We start from the raw sequence: 24,161 nt of genomic DNA, 5'->3' as shown, positions 1-24,161 counted from the left end.
TTGGCTCTAAAAGTCATTGAATCAGTTCATTAGTAGCATAGTGGGGAAATTTAGATGCTTAGCTTGCAAATGCAAAAGAAACTGAAGAGCACATAAACTATCACACCTATTCATTTATCTCATTCTAAGTTCATCACGGGGGCGTTAAGTTCATCACGGGGGGCACAGAAGGGAATTGGTGAGGTTTTATTCACCAAGGCACCCCTGGGAGTTACAAGAAATAATGGCCACAAGCTAGCAGAGAGCAGATTTAGACTAGACATTAGGAAGAACTTCTTCACAGTTAGAGTGGTCAAGGTCTGGAACGGGCTCCCAAGGGAGGTGGTGCTCTCCCCTACTCTGGGGGTCTTCAAGAGGAGGTTGGATATGCATCTAGCTGGGGTCATCTAGACCCAGCACTCTTTCCTGCCTATGCAGGGGGTCGGACTCGATGATCTATTGAGGTCCCTTCTGACCCTAGCATCTATGAATCTATGAATCTATGACACTCTTAGTTTTTCAATTCACACACCTACTCAGCAATATCTTTGTTTACAGCCTGTACTGTAATCACTAGACCACCCCTTTGTGCTTGGTATACTGTTACTTGGTAGGGAGGACCTAACAAGCATACAAGATATTCTATCCACCAGTGTAATCTATACTTACTGTGTGCAGTGAGCATTACCTGTAATCTCTGCAATCACTGAATGCCAGGCAAAATGCTGGTACCAACTTCCCAGGTAGTTCTTCAGACAGCTGGGGAGAGAGGCTAGGCAGCTATGTGGCTCATATATGGCAGTAAATGTTCCAGGAAGAGATGACTACCAGCCCTTCAACCTAAATTTTGCACTGCTTTGGACATACCTCACCTACTTCCTTTAAATAAGGAATCAGTTTCTAATTCAAAAGGAATTTAATGTCCAATTTATAATAAAAAGTTTGTATCAGTCTATAGTATATATATATCAGGCTATAATACAGGTACTCCTCACTTAACGACCTACCTGTTTAACGACCGCGCGGACTTACGACCAGCTCTCCGAGCAGTCGGTATTGTACGAAACGTATTGTGGAAACGGCAGCGCGGTGTCTCAAGCCAAGGTACGCAGTATCAAGGGGCAGCTCCTCGCTTATCGACCATTTCGCTTAACGACCTAGTTGCAGGAACGGAACTCGGTCGTTAAGTGAGGAGTGCCTGTATATAACAACCATATTGTGAGATTCCAATCAGTGTTCTATTTCTAGAATCAGAAAAATGATGTAACTGGATTTTAAAACCTTTAGTTGAATGTAAGCCACCTGGGGATGGGAAAAAGAAATAGACCAAGTCCAAAGAGGATTCTTGCTTAGACAATTAACACAATCACTGTATGAGGATAGTGGATTAAGAAAGGAGTGCATTCCCAAGATATTGGGAAACCTCATATTCCTTCTGTGGCAGGGCACTGTAGGTGCCTGCCACTTTAAGGGCCTGAAGCTAGCAGCCGACAGGTGCCTGATGAGGGCAGCCATTTTGGATCTAGGGCTGCCCATATAAACAGGGCAGTTCTGCTGCTAGAGGCCAGGCAACAACATTGTCTGCCTGTAGGTATCATTTGGAGGTAAGGGAGGAGCTGTAGGGGATGGTCAGGAGGCTCCTGGTCCTGGGTATGGCCTAAAACTGCACTCTGCTGGGAGTGGGTGGCCTGGTCGGGCTCTCAGTGTTGCAGGAGCCCCTAAGAAATGCTAGGCCAGTTATCACCCTGGTGAAAGGCGGGCAGGGGTGCCTTAACCCTAGTCCTCACCTTTGGGTGGGTTTGTGTTCTATTGGAGGTAGTTGCAGGGGTGTAAGCCACAAGGAGGAGAGTGGGGGCCAGGTATGGCTGAGGCTGCCTGAGCCCTGCGGGGTGCAAAACCCCAAGAGGGAGAGTTGGGGCCAGGTATGGCTGAGGCTGCCTGAGCCCTACGGGAGTTTGAGACTCAGAGAGAAGATTGAGGCCAGACATGGCTATGGACACCTGAGCCCACTGGGGAGCAAACCCCATGGCCCTGAGTGAAGGGGCAGTCTGGAGCCCCAAGTGAGGGGGGGTGGAAACTAGGACCCCAGTGATGGGGTAGCCCTAGCAAAGGGGGCCATGATCTGTAGCCCCAAGTGAGGGGCAGTGTGGTAGCCCCAAGGGAGAGGCAGAGTGGTGGAACCCCAGTGAGAGGGTAGCCCTTAGTAAGGGGCAGAGATGTGGAGCCCCAAGCAAGGAGAGTAGGCCCAGGTAAGTCTCCTGATGCCTGAGGCCGAAGTTTGGGCCAGGGGCCGAGTGAATGGGGGCTCAGCCCTAGAGTGAGAGAGGCGAGTCCTGACCCCGGTAAGCCCTCCACTGCTGGGAGGCAGAGTGTGGGTCGAATGTAATATCCATAGTAGCACCATGACCTGCTGTCCCGGAGACCTTGGGGCACCAGTTGTGGTGTGAGTTACCTCAGCTCCCCACATCCAGGAAGGGGGACCCGGAGACAATGTGAGGCTAGTGGGGCTGGAGGTAGAGTGTCCCCTCAACTGGCCCATGCTGGGGTCTGGATCGAGAAGGTCAAAAAAGCCCCAGGTGCCCACTGCAAGGGGCACCCACAGTTGTGGGCCTGGGACCCCACCTGGCCTTTGAGGTGAGGCCAGGGCCTGTGTATGGCTGAAGGTCCTGAGTGGGGACCACACCTGAGAGGGGAGCCAGCTATGAGGAGCTTGGCAGCCCGGATGAAGGCAGCATAGGTTGCTGGAGTGGAAGGATCAAAGGAGGGTCCTGTCAGGAGGATTCTGGAGCCTAGTGTGGGGCTGGTGTGACTGTTAACATCTGGATGCCATCTGCGAGGCTTGGGCCATGGTGTAGAGGTGGTACGGAGCCGCAGATGCCCCCTATATCGGAGTGCAAAGAAAAATGGGCAGCCTCCCGTCTTATTTAACAACTTACTAATTTTCCAGCAAGTCGTGGTGGGTGAGACAGGCAGGTGGCGTGCCTAGAGGCAGGTGGGAGGCCGTTGACAGCTGGCCTGAGAGAAGCCCACTTTGCCACACCTTCATGTCAGGATCTGACAGACATACTTGCTTGTTCCCTGAATTGCTTCTGGAAACTAATGTATACAACATGCAAGAATAGCAGCACTGTCCTTTTAGCCAGGATTTTTAACTGAATGTCCTGCAGACCACTGAATCCCATAGAGCCAGAAAACTGATCAGGCACAAACTGATGAGGCCTCTTTGGATCCATGAAATGCTCTGCAGTGACTGAAATACTCTTTAAGGTTACTTCTGAACCTCAAGCAAACCAACGTACTACTTATGTTTCCCGTGCAAGCATTCCTGTATGAATATAAACTGTGTTTATTACAACCTCACCCCAGTCAGGAGGGATAGCTCCTCATGAGTTCTACCAAGTCAGCAAAACAGGTGGCAGGTAAGTAAAGTATCTGTTCAAATTTGTACGGCTCTTTATTAATCATGGTTTCTCCCAAAAAGACGCTTTTTTTGTCAATCCTTGATAGAGCCAACCTCTTGTTCATCCATAGTAAACTAATGCTCTAAAATCCTGGGTTTGCTTGCTGCTCAATGTTAGTTACATACTTAATCACCCCTCATTTGCAACAGTCTGGCCCTGGAGCCCCTCAGCTGAAGGCAATGAGAAGACATACCCATTGTGCAGTAGTTTACATGTATATTTATGCCAGCTTAAACTTACTGTGCAGTTAGAGGGAACAAGCTGGCATCTACACGTGCAGGAGTTGAAGTGTATTTGCACTGTGTGGACTGACTTGGAACTAACTTTAGTGTTACTGAGCAGTAACTACGCTCGAGTCAGTATAAATTGCCATATTTACTGTGCGGTATGAGCATGCATGTGTAGATGCGTGCCTGTACTGCACAGTAATTTTGGTTACTGCTGAGTAAATCTACATATGTAGAAGCACCCAGTGTGAAGCACTATATAGGATGGTTCATTACTATATTAGCAGAGCTGTTTGTGCTTATGTCATATGCCTTTGTGCCCTGAAATGGTGTTATACAAATTTCCCCCCCCCCTTTTTTATTAATTCTGTGGTTAAGCAGAAAACATTTTAATGTTTACAATGGTGTTGGTTGTAGCCATGTTGGTCTAAGGACATAGCAAGACAAGGTTCTTTGGGTAACTGATATCTTTTATTAGACCTATATATTTTATTACTGTTCCAAATAGTTGGAAAAATTGTTCTTTGCAACACCTTTCAGGCACAACACCTTTCTTTAGGCATGGGAAGTCTGCTGGTATTTTGTGTTCTGGGTGGAATAGAAGCCAATATGCAAAATGCAGGTCTGTGAAAATGCTGGAAGTGAGGATCAGAGGCCATGGGAGACATAGGTGTGGGGGAGTGAAGGGGGGGAAATGTTGACATGGTGATACAGTGCACTTTGCTCTACAAGGACACAGATGGATATCTCTGTATGTAAAAGGATTAATACATGATTCCTCTTCTGCAGTACATTTACATACATTATATATTGGAACAAGCCACCTTGTCCAGGGCCTACATTATTCCCCTCTTCCAAATTTTGAAGTCATGTTGTAGCTATATTTTCCTTTCAATGGCCAAAGATAAAGTCAGGCTTTAGATGAACAGCACATATGGGTGAACTTCATAAGATTTTTTTTTTACAATTCTGGGCTATTATGCCAAAAATACCATTGGTCACTGAAAGCATTTCTTTGGTTACATGTTGAACTGGATTGTTAGCAGAGCTCACTTGCTCAGATTTGAAGATAGGTTGTAAGGAAATCAGAGGTTATACAGCATAGGTTTGCTATCAGTTTTGTTTAGTGCCATTTTAGCTTGGCAGATTAGCCTTTCATATTCTAGTCTTTTTGGCTAGGGACAGACCTTTTGCCTAAACTGGTATAAGTGACTGGAAACTGGTTCAAATCTGTAATGCAACAGAAGTTCAGTGCGTATAAATTGCTTTCAAAATGGCCAAAACCAGTTTAATATGAACCTGGATGGAGGTAGTATCAGGCTTAACTGACTTACGTTAAATCAAACTTCTCTCCCAGATCTCCACCAGATTCAAGCAGTCTGTTCTAGCAGAGCCGGGAAGTGTGTTCTAGTGTACCTTGGCTTCTGGCCTAGGCTACTGTAGGCATGTGGCTGCGTTTCTGGAATCAAAAGTGAATGTCTGTTCACTTACTTATCAGCTTAACTATGCTGCTGAAACTAACCTGCGACAATTGAATCGATTCAGCCTTGGGCTTTTTGACTGTCAGTACTTAGCCCTCAGCTTCATAACTGAACTCCTTTCTGATACCTCTGATAAAATAAGTCCCTGGAGGTAGCAATATTTATGATTACTCATTCCTTGTGTTTTTAAACAAAGATTCATCAGTCTCTAAAAACAGACATTTAGGGGCTCCTATACATGTGCAGGGAAGCTTTTCTGATGTGCTGTAATTGCAGTGTGTCGGAGCAGGACTCAATTTAATCGAGTCTGCTGGACTCCAGCATCGCATGTATCAGAATCCCTGTGCTGAAAAATGGCAGTGGGGTGCTTTAAACTAAAGCTAGTTCAATGAGCTTTAGGTCAAAGTGCATGGAGATGCTGACATGCGTGATGCTTCAGGCACTTTAAATTAGTATAGCTCTTGGAGCTGCACTAATTAAAAACCCCACCACCTCCCAGAGCATGTCTATAAATGCCCCTAGTGACTGTGCTTCTTACTGGCTGAAGAATAGATGTAGGAAAGGAAAAAAATCTATTGCCTTGTAGTTAAAAAACCTAAAATCTTCCAACAGCAACATGCTTCAGGCAGTGTTTGAGGTGCAGAACTGCAGAGGTTTGGATGGATGGAGAAAAACTACTCCCTCAATAAGAAATTCAGAAGGTAGGTGTGCTTCTGGTAGAAGCTATCTTTTGTCTGAGGAGTAATGGATCATCTTTCCTTTATGAGTAAAAGACAGAGCTCTTGAAACCACTTTGAGAGAATGCAGATGCAAGACACTTCAAATTCTTGCTCTTCTCCATTCTGAAGAATTATGAGAAGTCTGAGTCACCAGACCAACTCCTGTTGTATTTTATTTATATTTTCACAGTTAAATAACAAGTTCATAAGACTGACAAGAAAGATTCATCATGGAAGTTTGTTAGACACAAGCCTCTAAATACTGAGGCAAAAATAAAGAACACGACAACAGGAAGACAGTTTCCCAGCACAAGATTAAAGTAATTGACATAAATATGCCTGTTAACATGTCTGTTCTTAAAAGCAATTTGAGCACAATCATTCATTTTAATGCAGGGGCTGCAGTGTTTGAGAAATCTTCATCTGGACAATTGAGAATATGCCTGTCAGATCTCTCCACTTTAGCTGTTTCAATAACAGCAATTAATTTGTATTTTAAGAAAGTTTTCTTGCTTTGTGGCCACCTGCAATTTATCAGGAAAAGATACCCAATGGCATTACTTCTCATCTAAAAAACATTAGCTTCTTTTTCTACATGTGAATTATATATGCTGTGCTGAAAAATGGGGTCGGTATAATTTGCAGACTCTGGTGTAATTTATTTTGTGGCTCAGAATTTTTGTGTGTGTACGCATGCACATGCTTGTTTCTTTAAACAAAAACAGCAACAGACATTTGACAAATACTGACAAAGCCCTCAACTATAGGAATCATGTATTTATTCAGGATCCCCTTCCAATACATCTTTAAAACACAAATATTGCAAAACAAGACACAAATAGAAATGATTATTTTCTTTATCTTATAAATGTTTTGAAACATTGCTTCGGTTTCAAAATACAATGGGGATGGTTGGTGACTACACACCAGCTTAAGGTCACTCAGAAATAGCAAAATTTTAAATATACATGCTATAGTAGTGTGTCTTCAGGAAACTAGGCAAAACAGTTCAGCATATAAATGCGACTTCCCTGAAGGTGAGGTGTCTGGCAACAGGGTTCCACAATTGAAATAATAGAGGGGAAAAAAGATCCCAAATCCTTGCTGTTCTATCAAACTTTTGTGTAAGACTCTCTTATGGAAGAAAGAAGGAAAAAAACAAAAACGCTGAGTTTCTGACGAGGTATTTTGCAGAATTTCATAATACCGGCAATGAACTGAATAGCAATTGCTAATTATTGCAACACATAGGGCAGGTCTACACAAGATGCTAAGACACTGTAGTGATACGCTATGGTACCGTAGTGTCCATTAGCAAAAACCATGATGCTGCTCCTACATTGTCGTAGCAATGTACTATAACGAGGGAGCATTTTGCTACGGCGACGTAGTGGCCAAAAATAACTGTGCACGGCTGGCATGGCACAATACGGGCTGTTACCATAATCAGAACTCTTAGGGAGGTGATATCTTTTATTAGACCAATTAGATAGTTGCAAAAAAAGTCTTTATTGGCAAGCTTTTGGGCACACTTGTGCCCTCTCAGGCATAGGAGAGTGCAAAGATTGTAAAACCTCTCCCAAGTGGAAATAAAAATTCTATTTCACAGGAGAGCTGAAAGGTGGTATAAGATCTCCTGGCTGGAAAAATTCATTTTATGCAAAATAGGCTCAGGTAAAAGTTGGAGCAGCCTATTTACTTCCAAGTTGTCTGATGGCAAGCAAGATGTTGAATTATGCTTCTTTCTTGTTATGATGTTTCATATTTCACAGGAGGATGAATGATGGAAGGCTCTCCTAGGCAAGGATTTTTTCTTGAATTGTGGCTGCTCCGTGAGCATGCAAACTTGGCTCAAAACAAAAGGCTGGAGCAAGGGTGTCAGCTTTCAGGTCTCAGGGTGTTGAATTTTGCTTCCTTCTTGCCAAATTATGAAATTTTCATTCCAAAAGGAAGTACTAAATGATGGCGCAATAACAAAAGCACTGTATGGCCATGTGTAGATGCACCCATACTGAAGCAAAATAAAGCAGGATCTTCTCTAGTCATGTTATCCAAACAACCTGGAAACTAATAAGGTGCTGTGTAAACTATTTATGAACAAACTTCTAAGGCTGTAAATCTTACCTATGGCTTCTTCTCATTGGACAGTTTATCACTGGGATTAGTTTGCCATGCAAGAGTTTTTCTTTTGAGTGCTTAGAGAGAATATGAGAAAAATATTTTGTGGATAAGAAGTGCTGGAGAAGTCATGGGGGTTAAAAGGAAACATTTACAGTCACTATATGGCAGTGGCAGAAATATCCCAATGAATTTTCTGGGTCAGTCAGTGTATGTGGTATAATAGTGAATGCTGAGCTGTGGAGGTGCAATAATAGACAAGGTTTTGTGCTGGATCATGCTGTTAGAAAAATAGAGGCAATGATTTACCACATACACCAAATGAAGAGAGAACCATTTGTCCTCAGTTGCTTCTTTTAATATATTAAGGCTAGATGCAGACACTGAAAAAGCCCGAGGCAGAATCGATCTAAGTTGCATGATTTTCTGTAAACAGCATAGTTTAAATCCATAGTGAAAAGAACACACATTACCCCCACTTCCCCCCACCAAAGGGCAATCTTAAACCAGGTTCTGCCATTTTTAAACCAGTCTGTGTGTGTCAAACTCCTGTTATGTTACAGGTATAGACCAGTTTCTGATCACTTATACCAGTAAAAGGGTAATATTTGTAATTGGCTTAAATGTAAGATAAACAAAGGATGTTCATCTAGGATACTGTCCCACTCCCCCTTGGTTCCATCTATGGGTTCAGTGATTCTTAACCAGAGTGCTGTGGCACCTTGAGGTGCTGTGAGGTCCTTTTATGGGTGCCATGCAATGTTAGCACTGTTAAATGTGCAAATACCTATATGAGATTTACAAGATAAACCCAGGGTTTTCAAATACAAATCTATAGTATCAAAACCATTTTGACTTGTTGTGGTCTGAGTTCTTTGCAACAGAGAAATTGCTTAATTCTATTTCTGTAGACAAAAAGGCGTGAAAGCTAAGAGTTATCATGTTCTAGTGGGTGCCCTGAGTTTAATGAAGGGTGCCTCAAGTCTAAAAAGGTCAAAAACCAGTGGGTTATCTCTTTCTTTGCACCATCCATACATTCAGGGACATCTCACTCCTGTGTGGTTCCTCAAAGTACTAGAACACAGGGCCATGCATGCACATAGAGTTCACACACATTTAAACCTAGCTTTTCAGAGATTTCTCATACTCCAAGGTTTAAAAGGTATTGGAAATGGAAGTGGAACTGTGGCTGTGGACCCCCTCTAGTGCAGAGCTTCTCTGCTACTGCTCGGTGACCTGAAACCTTCTTGCCTCACAGGCTTCTTACTCAGGCTCGGTGTTGAGAAAAAGATTTGTCTGCACCTTTGATGTTAGTGCTTAGAGGCTCTGGCCTTATTGTTTTACACAATGACCACCAGGATCCAGGTTTTTCATTTTTCATGGAAAAACATGGATTTTCTCCTTTTAAAGACAAAAAACCCAGGAAACCATAGGTTTTCCCTTGCAGGCTGACAGAGTTTCAGCCTGCAAGGGGCTGCTTGGAGCTGGGGGGAGCATGAGGAGAGTGATCAGAGGCAGGGGATGCCATATGCATGTATGTGTGCACACATGCACATGGCTAGCAATACAGCCAGGCAGCATGGTGGAAAGCAGCTCCCACATCTCCCTGCGGGTAAGTCTATGGGGGAGTAAGGGTTGGAAATAGGTGACACATGGTGGGGCACAGTGGGGGGCACAACTTGTGGGGAGGAGGCGGCAGCAGTGGTGGCTCGTGCTGAGCCCGCACAGTGAGGGAGGGAGTGGAGCAGGGTTAGCAGTTGGGGCTGGGGGCACTGCCCAGATAGGATGGTGCACAGTGCCTGGGGCCCTGTGGGGCCAGCACAAGTGGGCATGCTCAGCTGCAGGGCCCAGCTCAGGAGTGGGATGGAGCCATGGGCAGTTTGTCCTGGGGGGAAGGGGTGGTTCCCTGCAGCTGTGTGCACTTGCGGGGAGGGGTCAGACTGATGGACAATGCGTTGGGAGAGCATGGGGGTATAAATACCACCCCCAGATTTCTGTGCCTAGTGACCTAGTGGGTGAGACCCAGCATAGGAGGGCAGAGCAGGGTGAGGAGGCTCAGTGCTGCTGCCACTGCTGGGAGCAGCACACTTCCATAGCCATCAAGGTGAGGTGCTGTGGGGGAGGCAGCAAGGAGTTGTGTCCCCACCCCCACTGCAGTAGCGGGTGGGGTGGGGGGTGCTCATTTTGGTAGCCATGGTGGTGTGATGCTCCCGGCAGCAGCAGTAGCACTGAACCTCCCACCCCCCTCCACTCTCCCTCACCGAATCCTACCAGCTGTGCCACAGAGGTGCCTCCTGGCTGGTGCCATTCTGGCTATACTGTAGCCCCATGCCCCACTGTGGGCACAGAAATCTGAGAGGGTATGTGCCTCCCCATGCCATCCTGACACGTTATGTATGGTGCTGCCTATGCACACATACCCACTGCCACCCTCCCCCCCTCCCCCCTGCACACACTGAGGGGGGCTGGGGCATGGGGTCAGGAGTAAGGGGCACTGGCAGGGTTGGGCAGCTGCAGGTTAGGAGTGAGGGGCATCAGCAGGGCTGGAGAGGGATGGGGGTAGGGGCTGTGGACTGGGACTGAGCGGCAATGGCATGGACAGGGGCAGGGCACTGGTATATCAGGGCGGCTCAGCATCACAAAGAAGCATGGGGGACAGCCACAGCTGAACCTGCTTTGTGGTGAGCAAAGGGGGTAGGGGAAGCTCTGATTTTTCCATGAAGTCTTTTCTTCAGAAAAGATTCAGAGAGCTTTGATTCGGGCAGTCCCCAGCAGCTGCAGCAGGGAGCTGCAGCTGACTCCAAGCTGGTAAGTACTAGGGGCTTGGGAGGGGACCATGGGAGGGACCCCTGCCAGCTCTCCCAACCTCTCCACCCCGCAGCCCTCCCATGGGTGCCCTGCCTGCCTCAGCTCCGTACTTTAAAAAAAGCCCTGGTGCTCACTGGGTGCTCCCAGGTGGGGGGGGAATCCCTGCTGCCCCCACTGCCCCATGCTGCATGGGGGGCTCTGCATGAGCCCCCCCGGTCCCCCAACGGGTGCCCTGCCTGGGCCAGCTCCGGCCCTTTAAGAAAAATGGAGAAAAGCCCCAGGACTCACCACTCCTGCAGCAGCCTTAGGGCTTCAGGGGGCTTGTGTAGAGCCCCACACAGGGCACAGAGCAGTGTGGGGCTGTGAGGAGCACCCCCTGCCAGCAGGAGCAGTGAGTATGGGGGTTTTTAGTTTAGTTTTTTTTTTTCCCTTAAAGGGCTGGAGCTGGCTTGGGTGGGGCACCCATGGGGGGGAGGCGAGGGGGCAGTCACAGGGCTTGTGCAGAGCCCCCCATGCAGCGTGGGACAGTAGCAGACAGCAGCATCCGGCAGCATCTGGTGAGCTGGGGCTTTTTTTTTTTTAAACAAGTACCAGGAGCTGGGGCAGCCATTGCTGAGCTGGGAGAGGGGCGGGGGATGGGCATGGCCTGGCTGATTTGGAGGTTCAGCTGAATCGAGTGAGACAGTGATTTGAATCACCGAATCGAATCGCTGTCCCCTGAATCGGCCGAATCTGAATCCAAAGCGAATACTAGCCGTTTTGCACAGGCCTAATTATCATCTACCTTGGAAAAGCAGAAAACATCATTGAAGGGAATAGAGAGGGCCCCACAAAGATAAGCAAAAACTTCTGTTCTGTAGTGTGACAGCTGTATGTGTTGTAGGGCTTGCTACCATTGCCCTGAGCTCGTCTGCCTACAGGTGGCGACAGGGTAGACTTTGGCTTTGGATCACCTGGTCTTCCAGGAAGTTGGTCTTATGTTTTCTTGCCTGCCACAACTTTGAAATATTTCCAGGAGGCACTGCCTGTGGTGATCCTGCCTGGTCTCGATCCCTGTTTCTTCTGTGGGGCTCCAAACCTCCCCTTTACCCCAGCTTAGCCTTTCCAGATGTTACTCACAAAATTCTTCTGCAGCCAGGCTGCAGTGCTGCCTGTTGTGGTCTTATTTGGCCCTCTACCCTAGGGTGACCTTTGGTCTCGATCAGGTACACCCTTCCAGGACTGGTCTTGGCCTGTGCTCAAATATCAAAAGAAAAGGCAAAAAACCCAAAGAAAACCCCAGCTGCTCTCAGCCTTTTTGTTGGGCTCTGACCATGTCCCCTTTACCTGGGATCAGGTTCTCAAAATTCCAATCGCAATGATCAAGAAAATCCCTTAGTCCAGTCTTGTTATGCGCCGGCCTGCCCTGAACCCCTATGAACATCCACAGTCTCTTTGGGGTCTCCCCCATGTGCAGGTCAGCTTTACCTGTAACTGTAGTTTTCCCTCAGGCCCTCCCCCAGATCCTCTGTTGAAAACTCTGCTCTGGAGATTATCACAGGCCTTGAGGACTCCCTTACTCCGGATCTTCAGCTGCAGCTCTGCTCCGGAGATTACCACCAGCTGGGTGTGTGCAGGCCTCACCTGCCTCCTGCTCAGGGTGCCTGCCAGGACACTCAGCCACTCCTCTCTCCCTGCTCCTCTCTCCCTGAGGCCTGCAGGGAACTGATCCGCCTCACCTCTCTCCGGGGCGGGAAATACCTTTGGGCAGCCTCCCTCCTCCAATCCTGAGCAAGATGCTGCTCTGGAAGTGTGGTGGGTATTTTCCTTCCCCTCTGGTCTCTAGCTGCAGCCCTGCTGGCCCTCCATGCTGTGGGTTTTATCTCACTCCTTCACATGTAGTTATTAAAGGAAAAAAATGGAAACCAAACTTCAATCTGCCTATAAAAAAATAAATAAATAAAAAAAATCAGGTTCTAAATTCTTGGGAGTGGGAGGGATTTTAACTTTTCTGATTTAATTTTTGAAGAGTTTATATAAAAATATTATATACACACAAATTCAGGTAGATCAAGTGCATGTATGTACACATACATGCATATATATTTATGAATGTCATGTTTCAATATCTTTGCAGCTTGAATCTACACAATTGGTAGAAAATATCTGCTTCTTAAAATGGCAAGTGTAGGTTTGTTTTATCATTCACCAGTTAGTTACAGTGAGTAGAAAAAAACAAGTTTGCTAAAAGAAAATATGCTTATATTAATTTGCTTATTTTTAATGGTTAAAAATCAAACATCAATGGGAAAACTAGCTAAAATTAACTAAATTGCAGTTGTAGCTAATTTGTTTGATATTTAATCATTATAAATAAATGTTGTTATAAGTATTTTTTGATCCACAAAATACTTTTGTTTGGAAAATATCTCTTTAAAAAAAGGCAGTGTTAAAATTATACTCTTCCAATCAAAACTAGTCATCAGTAAACTGTAAACCTGAAAAAGATGTTCACACTTGCATACCTTTATGCAGACCATATAGTTCCACTGATCTTGCAATGTGTGAAATTAGATATATGCATGTTTTTGCAGGGTAAGGATGTATAATTACCCTGACCAAGGAGTCTACAGGAACAAAGATGAAGCCTGGAAGTCACAAGCAGGACACATGGAACAGGATCAAACGGGCAGGAACAAAGAGCACTTTTACATACGCTGCAGGTGCCAGAGAGGTGATGCTTTAATTAGAGTGGCTCTGAGCGCCATTCTAATTAAAGTGCCACAGAGTCTCATGTATCAGTGTCCCTGTGCTTCAAAATGGCAGCAGGCATAGGCAACGTGTAAGGGGGCTCCAGGGGGCATGTACTCCCCCCCCCTTCCCCCCCCCCCTCAAGACCATTGGTGTCCCCCCTGACGGTGAGTGCTCTGGCTGGTAGGGTGGCATGGAGAGCGCTAGTGCCCCACCAAAAATTGGGTCCACCAGTGGCAACTCCCATCCCCGGTCGCTGGCTGGCTGCTGGGGGACCCCCCACCCCGGTCATGCCCACTGGTGCCCACCCCAGACTCAGGAGGCACTAGTTGCCCATAGCAGCATACAATGAGCTTTAGTTCAAGTGCCCCTACCGCCACTTTGAAGTGTGGGGAGCTTATACATGAGATGTGGGAGGCTGCTGGAGTGCAGTAATTGCCACACTCTAGCAGACTCAATTAATCATGTCTGTTGTCACGTACTATAATCACAGTGTGTCAAAGCAGATTCTGCACTTATGTACAGGCACCCTAGGAGACTAAGAACAAGTAGTCAGAGGTACAGAGCTTTCTGAAAAACCTAAGTTTTCCATTAGTTAAAAAGCTGTTTCAAATAAGAACAGCAGAAATGTATGTGTTAATATAATTTCTTAAAAAGAACACCTTAGTAGCAAGCTGTATCTCAGACCTTAGACCATGACACTGATAGACCTAGTCTTCCCATATCTCCCACCACCAGACATATGGGTTAGGGACAGACATTCAAAACGTCTGAATTGATTAAATGTTTGCAGGTTAGTCTAACCTGCTGTAAATGTCTGTGTATTGCCTTAGTGTGATGTTTACATCTTGAGGCAAGGTCTTCTGTGCGTCCACCCTTAGGACCTGGCAGTTTGACCCCAGATGCAAACTGTTAATGGTGCAAACTCTCTTTTCTCCTGCCATGCCTGTTCTGCTGTCACATGCATCAGGAAGTCTTGAGATTGGGGTTCTCTTGACACTTCTGGGATACCAGCTGCCTTGGCAGCTCGCATCTCACTGCTATAACTGCAATGCTTGAACTGATTTGGAGGTGGATAGACATTCCCTTTTTGTTCCAAAAATGCAGGCACATGCCTGCAGCAACTCAGGCTAGAAGCTGGGGGGTGCTAGAGCAGTCCTTCCTTCCCTTCCACAGTACTAAGCTGAGTGGGGCACGGCCAGGCCCCTGCAGGATGCTCTGATTGGGGAGGTGTTTCCCTGCCTCACTGCCTCATCCCCCCACAGCCTGGTACTCCCAACCACATTTCACACCATGCTGCTCCCACTCTTCTGCCAGAGAGCTCCCTGCAGGGTGCTGAGCTGCACTGCCACACAGACACGAGGTGATACTGCTCTGGTCTATCAACAGATTCATCCAGCCTTAACCAAGCTTACAGTTTCTTAAGATTTTTAAGGATAGCTCATTTTTGCAGGCTTTATAGACAAGCATTTTTAGCCCTTTTTATGGACTGTCCATAGATTTATGGACAGAAGTCCAAACCTAGACAGAGGCACCTGTTCTGTGTAAGACCTTGATGGGTATTGAAAAAGCTGCTGCTTAAAAGCAGATGGCCATGCCAATGCTGGTAACTGGGACCACCTAGAAGTAGGCTGCTAGCAGCCAGGCTCATTAGGTAACCATGACTAGCTTTGGGCAGTTTAGCATGGATGCTGTCCAGACTCCTAACACATTAGCTGCATTAAATGCAAATTAAATAACAGTTCTGTTGTGATTTGGGATAGGGTAGTTATTAGGGCTGTGTGAAGCTTTAGGTGCTAATTCGATTCAGAGAAGATTCAGCCCGATTTGGTTGCCAAATCTCCGAATCTGAATTGAATCAGGGGACCAATTTAAAGGTCTGAATTGATTCAAAGCTCTCCGAATCTTCAGAAAAGAGTCAGAGAGCTTTGATTTGGGCAGCCCCTGGTGGCTGCAACAGGAAGCTGCAGCTGACACCAAGCTGGTCAGTATTAGGGGCTGGAGAGGGGAAGCAGGGGAAAGTAGGAGGGGACCATGAAGGGACCCCTGCCAGCCCCCTGACTCCTCCCACTCTGCCAGCTCCCCTGACCACCGCTTGCTCCCCCAGCCCCTCCCAAGGCCTACCTGCTTGCCCCAGCTCAGTACTTAAAAAGCCCTGCTGCTCACTGGGTGCTGCCAGGTGGTGGTGGGGGGGGCAGTCCCTGATGCCCCCCACTGCCCCATGCTGCATGGGGGGCTCTGCAGGCCATTCTGCAGAGTTATTAGGGCTGTGTGCAGGGCTGCAGACCTGCAGCAACACAGCTATTTTAAATTCATTCCATATTGATTGATTAAAAGGAAATAGGTTTGGGGAGGAATATATCCCATGCATTATAATTTAAAGAAGCAACATAGTCCTCATTTATATCCTCTACAGGTCATTACAGAGTGGAGTAAAGATTCAATTCTGAATTGTGAAGGTAAGTATAGCAGTGGGGATATTATGTTGGAGAATGTACTTGCATGTTTGCAGGGGTCTTAACTTTTGATTTCTGTGCTTGATGAATGTATTGGTTTTATCCTTAGGTTAGCAACATTCATTATGGACAACCTTAACAGTTTATAAATGGGCATATGTAAATTATCTTAACTAAGTCTTAGAAAACCAAAGTATTTGAGTCAGTTAAAAGGAGGAATACAATGAGTTATCTTTAGAGGAGCAAATCACATATGCATCAAAACCCTTAAATTTGAATGAAATTTAATTATTTTTAGGTTTACCAAAGTTGGGTCATATTTTTCTCTTCAGGAACATGTTGTTTAAACAACTTCCTGTTGAACAATTGTATTTCAATGTTCCATTATAATTATGACAAAAGTTATAAAGCTCTGCGTAAGCTTAGTTTTAAATTTACTGGGCGTGTCTACACATGCATGAAAGTGCCTTTTCTAATGCACATTAAATTTAGTACCTCCAATGTGAGGTTAATGAATCATCACTTAAAAACCATGCGTAGTCATTACTGTGCATTAGGCTGCCTTAATGCACAGTAATGAATACACATGGTTTTTAAGTGATGCTTAATGTGCAGTAACCTATTTTACTGTGCATTAACATAATAGCATGGTTTTTTACATGATGCTTTAATGCTCAGTAAAATAGGCCACTCCACATTAAAGTGCATGTGTAGATGTGCCCACTCTCACCAACGTGTATTGAAGTCCTAATGGTGGTGGTTGGTGGTATCATCTGATTTAGAAGACTTCTCCTTGAGGCTGTGCTTCAGATTTGCTGCTTGTAGAGGTGAGCAATGATGAATGCTGTTATACTGAGAAGTGGAAAGGGAGTGAAGTCTGGGAAAAGGGAGTTGATTGTTCAACTCAATGATTTTATGACCCCTCTTCACACAACTTCAAAAAAGGAGAAAGCCCCTTTTTCATGGTCGATTAGATTCAAATTAGCTTGTTGTCCTCGTTTCAAAAGCTCAGCACCTTAGGTTGGTCTTATTATCATTGTCAGTGCATAAATATGTTTAACTCATGAACAGCATAATTCTAATTGCCTTTGCCTTTATTGTGGAAAATTCTCAGAACATCTTACAGTTACCTTTCTTTCACTCCATTTTCCAAAACAACTCTTGAGTTATAATATAAAGTTGAAAATGTTTCAAACAGGTCCTCACAACCTCATTTGTTTAGAAAAATTTCCAGCTCTCTCAAAACAGATTTAATTCTTAAATAATTAAATCTAAAGTCATTAAAGTTATTGTCCTTTCTTTACAGCCTGGTCTCTGAGTTTGGTAAGGTAGTTGCTTAAATGTTTGTCAGATAATGAGCTCCCCAATGAATATAATTTTAAGCTTAAATGGCAGCTTACATGAGTAGCAACTTGAAATATCAAATGACATTGCTGTATTATGTACAGACAATTTTATTAGTTATGTAAAAAAGACATTAGGAGCCTAGGATTGGAACAAACCTCCTGGGTCATCAGCTTCTTCCACCTCATATAATCATTTTCATAATATATGCAAGCTTCATCACAAAAGTAGCTTGGGTTTCTTTGCACTTCCCCTCAACCTCATCCCACTTGTTGGAAGGGTTCCCCAGGAACTGCTGTAAAGGTTAAAACATTCTTCTCCTTTCCAAAATTCATAGCCAATATATCCTTGTGCCAAAATAGTCCTCTAGGTTAAAGAACTCCCCTCCTTTATTCTTCATTTGAGAAAGCAGTCTGTCCCAAGCTACACAGTATGGTTGAGGATGCTTCTTTGGAGTGCCAAAAATTTACTATGTAGGGATGGCCTGTGTGCAACCACCTTACATTCTTTTGAAGTCAGAGTACTCTTTAGTGCAAATATCATGTAAAGTTTGTTTTCTTGTCATTATCTAGTATCTTGTAAAACAGGTCTTGATCTTTTAAGGCACACCCAGTGGTGGTTTGACTGATCAAAGAGCTCCTATGTATACAATCTACTACTTTTTTGTAATGCAACTTTCAATTATATTCTGTCAAATATTTGGTACAAAGCACAAATCTGAATAATCTATATCGAGTCATTTTCCAATTACTAGAATGATATAGAAATTATATAGAAAATCAGTTATAGAAATGACAAAAGTTTCATTTCAGAATCTGTATAAACAAAGGTGGCTGCTTTATAGCCAAAAGTGTTACATCCTTCAACACTTGAGACTTGTAACAGGGTGAAAGAGAGCAAATATTTCCTGCAATTTTTTATTAGCCCAAAATTCTCAATGAAATAAAATAGAAAAAAACCCCAAGAACACATTACATTCTAAAACAGCGGTTCCCAACCTCGGGTCATGACCCAAATGTGGGTCGTGGTGGCAATGCCAGCAGTGCCGCACACAAACAATGAGCTGCACTGCGTGCCGGGAGCTCCCCTGCCCACTCCCTCGGGCTGCCACCGCACTCTGCTCCCAGCAGTGGGTCGCAGCAAAAAAAGTTTGGGAACCACTGCTCTAGAAGCATCAAGATTGTAAAATAATTGTAGTTTTTTTCCCTTTAAATTCAGTAAAGTTTGTAACAACTTAGTATTATAAAAGTTAATGATAATGTATTAATAACTGTTTTTGTATCAGTAGTGAAGTTTGGGCCAAAAATAGAAACTGCATAAACTCAGAATATAGGATGAGGGTTGTCTGCAAGTTTATAATTTATAGGGAGGAGGCACAGGGTGGTGGAAAACAGAGGCATAGAAAAGTGAAGTGACTTGTCAAAGGTCACAGAAAGTCGAAGTCAGCTGTAGAACTAGGAATAGAACCCAGGTCACTAGACAAGGGAGTCAAAAGATCCATCTACTACACTGTGTTCCAATTTTTTATTTTAAAAATACTTGATTGTGGATTCAACAATTGAATTCCTTTGTCTCCATTTTCTTCTTTTTTCTATCTTTCCAGATGGTTTTATTTCTTTTCTAACTGCGTAGACTACCTCTGATATAGAATTTTATGTCACTTCCATTACATTGTTCCATAAAACCAATGCTTTACTTACAATCTTCCATTAGGTTTTGAATGAAAGTTGTGAAACCCTTGTAACAAGCATTTCATTAATGAAATGGTGGATGAGGTTACATACAGCCAAGCAAAGAGTCTATGGAAATACTGATACTGCTTTATAAATCTGCCTATTCAGAGTGTTTCCCACAGCACAAAAGGCCTTTTGGAGTGGTGCCAAGTGCTTATTTATGCTGAATAAATATAAATGTCTTTTTAAGAGGCTGGTTCCAAACTACAGTGTTACATTGTATAGGCATCCTTGAGATAAAGAACATAATATTTGTTCCCTGTATCATACCACTGGTCCCTCTGAGCTAGCACTTTGGATATTTAATATTTAAAATTTAACCACTGGATTATATTTCCCACAAAGAAGAGAACTTTTTTTCCATTGTAAGTATTTAGATAAACAAAAGTGATATGTACATCAATGACAGTGTACTGTATAATAAATGACTCACTTTTTCAGAACAAGATGCTCAGTTCTAATTATCGCTCATTAAACATGCCAATTTTTTTAATGATTGTTTATTTCCAGACTGACATCATATCAGGTGAGCAGTGTAGTGGCATGGGATACAAGTAAAATGTTAATCACTACATGGATGCTGGAATAATTTAAAAATAGAAGCCCACTTTTTGTATTAGCAAATCTCTATTGGCTGCAGTGGGAGTTCTATTCCAGTGAGCAGGGCTAAATATTATTTTGCCATCATAGGCACAGATCCAAAGAAGTAATTAGGCACCAGAAACATGATTTTTAAATTTACTTTACTTTCCTATATTTAAAAGTTCCAAAATGCCTCTCCTCTGGGGCTTCCTAACTTCAGAGGCTTCTGCAGCCAGGGTCCTGGGATATACAGACCTGCACCTGCCTTCTGCCATTTGCATCTGGAAAGTAGATGTAACTGTACATAAGGCTTCTTAGGGGCTTGCTTCAGTAGGTATGTTCTGAGCACAAACCCTTGTGCTTAACGTTTCCTGTTAGGTATGAACGACGCGTGCCCCTGGAGGCTGTGAGGGCATGGTGACCACCCACAGGCAGCAGTGGCAGGGGCGTGGCAGTGGTGAGCAGTGCCAGCAGGGGGTGACAAGCGCCGACCGGTGATCAACGACCACCTGCAGATGCCGCTGGCAGTGTTGGTGGCAGCTAGCAGCGATCAGTGACTGCCTGCAGATGCCACCGTGTCAGTGGCAAGGAGGGGTGGGGGTGGAGAGCGGTGACCTCCTGCAGGCACTGCTGGCAGCATCAACAGTGGCCAATCATAGCGGGGGCACAGCCAATTTCAGGAGGTGCATGTACATCTGTATGCACCCCCTACGCATCACCAATGCTGTTAGGCAGCTTCCCCTACTTAGTCGCACATGTATACAAGATACATTACTGCACAGTAGACTAATTTATTGCACAGTAAATTGTCACCATCTACACATACATGACGGGACCAGTTTTGCATTGACTTCTGCTTTCTGGAAAGCAGTAGCAGGGATTGTCTGCCAAACCTCTGTGACCTTGATTTGACAATGGGGATGAAGATCTCTCTCAGAACAGAGGAGCTGAACTTCTTCAGATGGTGTAGAATTATCAATGAATAGGAAAGGGGTTTCAAGGGATGCATCTACACGAGATGCTTTACTGTGCATTAGACTCATTTCACTCACAATGAAGCTTCAGCATCTACACATGTACAGGGTGCCAAAGTCTGCACTGTGGGCCAGTACTGACAAGAACTGTACTGTGCAATAGATTAGTCTAATGTGCTGTTTTCTTCAAGTGCAAAGTGCTGCACTTAGTATGGAAGAATCCCAGACACCCCTACAGGTCTGGGACCAACTGGCTAAGCAGCAGCTGTGCAGAAAAGGACTTGAGAGTTACAGTGGACAATAAGCTGGATATGAGTCAACAGTTTGCCCTTGTTGCCAAGAAGGCTAATGGTATATAGAGCTGCATTAGTAGGAGTGTTGTCAGCAGATTGAGGGAAGTAATTATTTCCCTCTATTCTGCACTGGTGAGGCCACATCTGGAGTACTATGTCCAATTTTGGGCCCCCCACTACAGAAAGGATGTAGACAAGCTGGAGAGAGCCCAGCAGAGGGCAACAAAAATGGTGCGGGGCCTGGGGGACATGATTTATGAGGATAGCTGGAGGGAACTGCGCTTATTTAGTCTGCAGAAGAGAAGACTGAGTGGGGATTTGGTAGCAGTCTTTAACTACCTGAAGGGAGGTTCTAAAGAGGATGGAGCCAGACTTTTCTCAGTGGTGGCAGATGACAGAACAAGGAGCAATGATATCAAGTTGCAGCAAGAAAAGTTAGGTCGGATATTAGGAAAAACCTTCTTACTACGAGGGTGGTAAAGCACTGGAACAGGTTACCCAGAGAGTTGGTGGAATCTCCATCCTTGGAACTTTTTAAGACCAGCTCTATAAAGCCTTGGCTGGAATGATTTAGTTGGGGATGGTCCTGATTTGAGCAGGGGGTGGGACTAGATGACCTCCTGAGGTCCCTTCCAACCCTAATTTTCCATGATTCTATGCGGCAGCTGCATTGGCGTTACATAGGGGGTGCATGAAGGTGCACGTGCACCCCCTGAGATTGGCAATGCACCCCCTAAGAGAAGGGAGGTGCAAGCTGTGGGCAGCCACTGCTTGCCACCCGCCCTTGCTGCCGACACCGCTGGCAGTGTCTGCAGGTGGTTGCTGATCGCCGCTGGCTGCTGCTGCCACTGCTGGTAGCATCTGCGGATGGTTACCAACCAATCAGTGCTTGCCCCCGCCTCCCCTGCCACCGACACCACTGTGGCTGCCTGTGGGAGCTCCCTGCTTGCCGCTGCCACACCCCTGCTATTGCCAGCACTGCCACTGCCTGCAGGCAGTTGCTGTGCCCCCCCAGCCTCCGGGGGCATGTGTCATTCATGGGCAGCTGGATCTCACCAAGGCCACGAGGGACCCTGGCAAGGGCCATTTTGTGTACTCCAGCACAGGCAGGCTACCAAAGCTTGCACTGCAGGCCAGTGCTGACAAGAGCTCTCTGGGGAAGGGTCCCTTGGGGCACTAGTGGCAGGACCCCTTGCGGCACTAGTGACAGGACCTGGCATACTCTCTGTTCTTGGCTTCAGTTTGCAGCACAGGCAAACCTGGCTGATACCTGCTCTACCATCTCTGGTTGCGCACCTCAAATGGGGAGGCCAGAATGGGGATGGCCCCTGTGACAAGCAGCTCCAGCTCCTCCCTGGAGGGGGCCACTGCCCAGGTGGCCAGGCAGATGAGAGGAGTCAGGTGCTGCTGGCTGGGACTGGTGCTGAAGCCTGTAAGCCTGGCTTTGAAACTCAAACGTTTTGAAACTGCCCTGCCTGGCTGAGCTCCCCCTTACCCCAAGGAGTTCCCTCTTGCAACATGCAGGAAGGTGGGAGGCAGTTCAGAAATTTACTGAGTGGCCACAAGCCTCCCAGCTAGGCAGCCAGGGCCCTGCCGCATACAGAAAAACTTGTTGATGGTAGCAGTGATCTCAGGCATGGAGGTCAGGGTCTTGCAGTGTAGGCAGATATACCCCTCCAGGCAGCACACACTGCAGGGAAGCATGGGCTTGCCTGGGGTACCGTCAATACTGAGGGCCCCACGTCAGGTTCTCAGCTGTGCCTGGGACACCATGGCGATCAGCAGCAGCAGGATGTAGTGGGTGGGGTATCCCTCAGTGTGCTCAAACAGCTCATTACGGTGTGCCCAGGGGACTCTCAGCAGGGACATGCTTGGTGTGCAGGCCATGTGCAGTGGGGGCCCTGGCCTGGGATGCCTCTCTGGAGAGGGCAGCTGTGGTGGGGGGAGGGTGGCATCACCAACTCTGTTTCCCATTTGGATGGGAGTCCTTCACCCCACAACTCTGGGGCATGAGAGAAAACTGCCCGGCATGTAGGGAGGAGAAGTTTGGGGGAGCTGCCGGCAGGAGCTAACCCTGGCCCAGGTAGGGGATGGGGAAGGCAGGCTGCCTGCTGTAGGTGGCAAATGGCCCACCTGTCCCCGTGGAGGAAGTGGGGATGGAGGCTCAGCTGGTGCCCACCTGTGGCAGGGCCTACCTGGCCAACTTACTGTGGTCCCCGGGTACCTGTGCACATATGACCCCCGATCTGAGGCCAGGCGTTGTACAGCCCCTCAGGTATACTGCACGTTGTCTGAAATGTTGCAAACTGTCACAAAGAGCCTCTCTGTCCGTGCTCTGCAGGTCCAGCAGTTAGATGTGGGTGAGAAGCACCAGCCACCTGTGGGGATGTCTGCAAGGATGATGCCACCATCAGCTGGTGCCCTCTGCATGCGCCACAACCACCAAGAGTGCACACAGAACCCCTCCCACCTGCTGAATCACCTGGTCACAGTGGAAGAGGAGTGGCTGGCAGACTTGTGGGCCCGGTGAGCTCAGGACCTGGAGTGGGAGCAGGAGAGGGACTGGGAGGACTGTACCTTCTAGGACAGGCTCCTTGCTCTTGAGGAGAGGCACATTGCCTTCCTGTGAGCAATTGCTTGAGGCCTGGGAATGGCAGGCTGCCATGGTGGCCAGGGCCATGGAGGCAGCAGAGGAGGACAGCTGGGTGCTGGACACCATCCTGGCCCTGGCAGTCACCTTTGTGCCACCTGGCACCCATCCCCTGGCCTGAGCCCCATCTGGGACCTGGCAACCACCCATGGCCCAGCACCTCCCAGCGGGCTTGGGATGAGGTCCAACACCACCTGCAGCAGCCAAGGCCGCCTGCCTCTGCTCCTGAGCCAGATCCTGTGGAGGCCTGGCCCCCTGCCTGGGCTGCCTCCCACTGAGCGGGAGCTGCCCACAGCTGGGCCAGCTCAGCATGGGGATGCTGCTGGCTCCAGACCTGTGGTGGAGGAAGGGGAGCAGGTTGAGCAGGCGGGGCAGAGCCTGCCCTTGCTCTTGGGTGAGCCTCAAATCTGTTGGTCTCACTGCAGTGTCCACGCTTGTGGTGGTACCACCAGAGGCCAGGGTGCTGGGCACCTGTTCCCAGGATCAATGCCATAGGTGCCTCCACCCCACTGTTCCCCCCTTTACAGGTCAGAAGGCACATTGTACATAGTTGCATAGGAAGCAGAACCTGTGGTGCACATTGGGGTTAAGGAGGGGTGTGCTGCT

General features: G+C 46.6%; 1 long non-coding RNA gene across 2 annotated transcripts; it reads left to right on the top strand.

Moving 5' to 3' along the window:
* Positions 1–1,502: 1,502 nt before the first annotated feature.
* LOC106740248 (uncharacterized) lies at positions 1,503–24,161 on the top strand. 2 transcript variants are annotated; one of them, XR_009463054.1, is made up of 4 exons: positions 1,503–1,583; positions 2,927–3,398; positions 15,940–15,982; positions 23,247–24,161. It is a non-coding gene; the product is annotated as an uncharacterized LOC106740248 (long non-coding RNA). The 2 variants fall into 2 exon arrangements; XR_002089347.2 differs by lacking the exons at positions 1,503–1,583; positions 2,927–3,398 and adding an exon at positions 12,332–12,587.

Source organism: Alligator mississippiensis, chromosome 6 (genome assembly GCF_030867095.1).
Source record: "Alligator mississippiensis isolate rAllMis1 chromosome 6, rAllMis1, whole genome shotgun sequence".
In the NCBI taxonomy this organism is placed as follows: Eukaryota; Metazoa; Chordata; order Crocodylia; family Alligatoridae; genus Alligator; species Alligator mississippiensis.
Note: the sequence above shows the minus strand (reverse complement) of the source record. Positions and strands in the feature narration are given on the sequence as shown.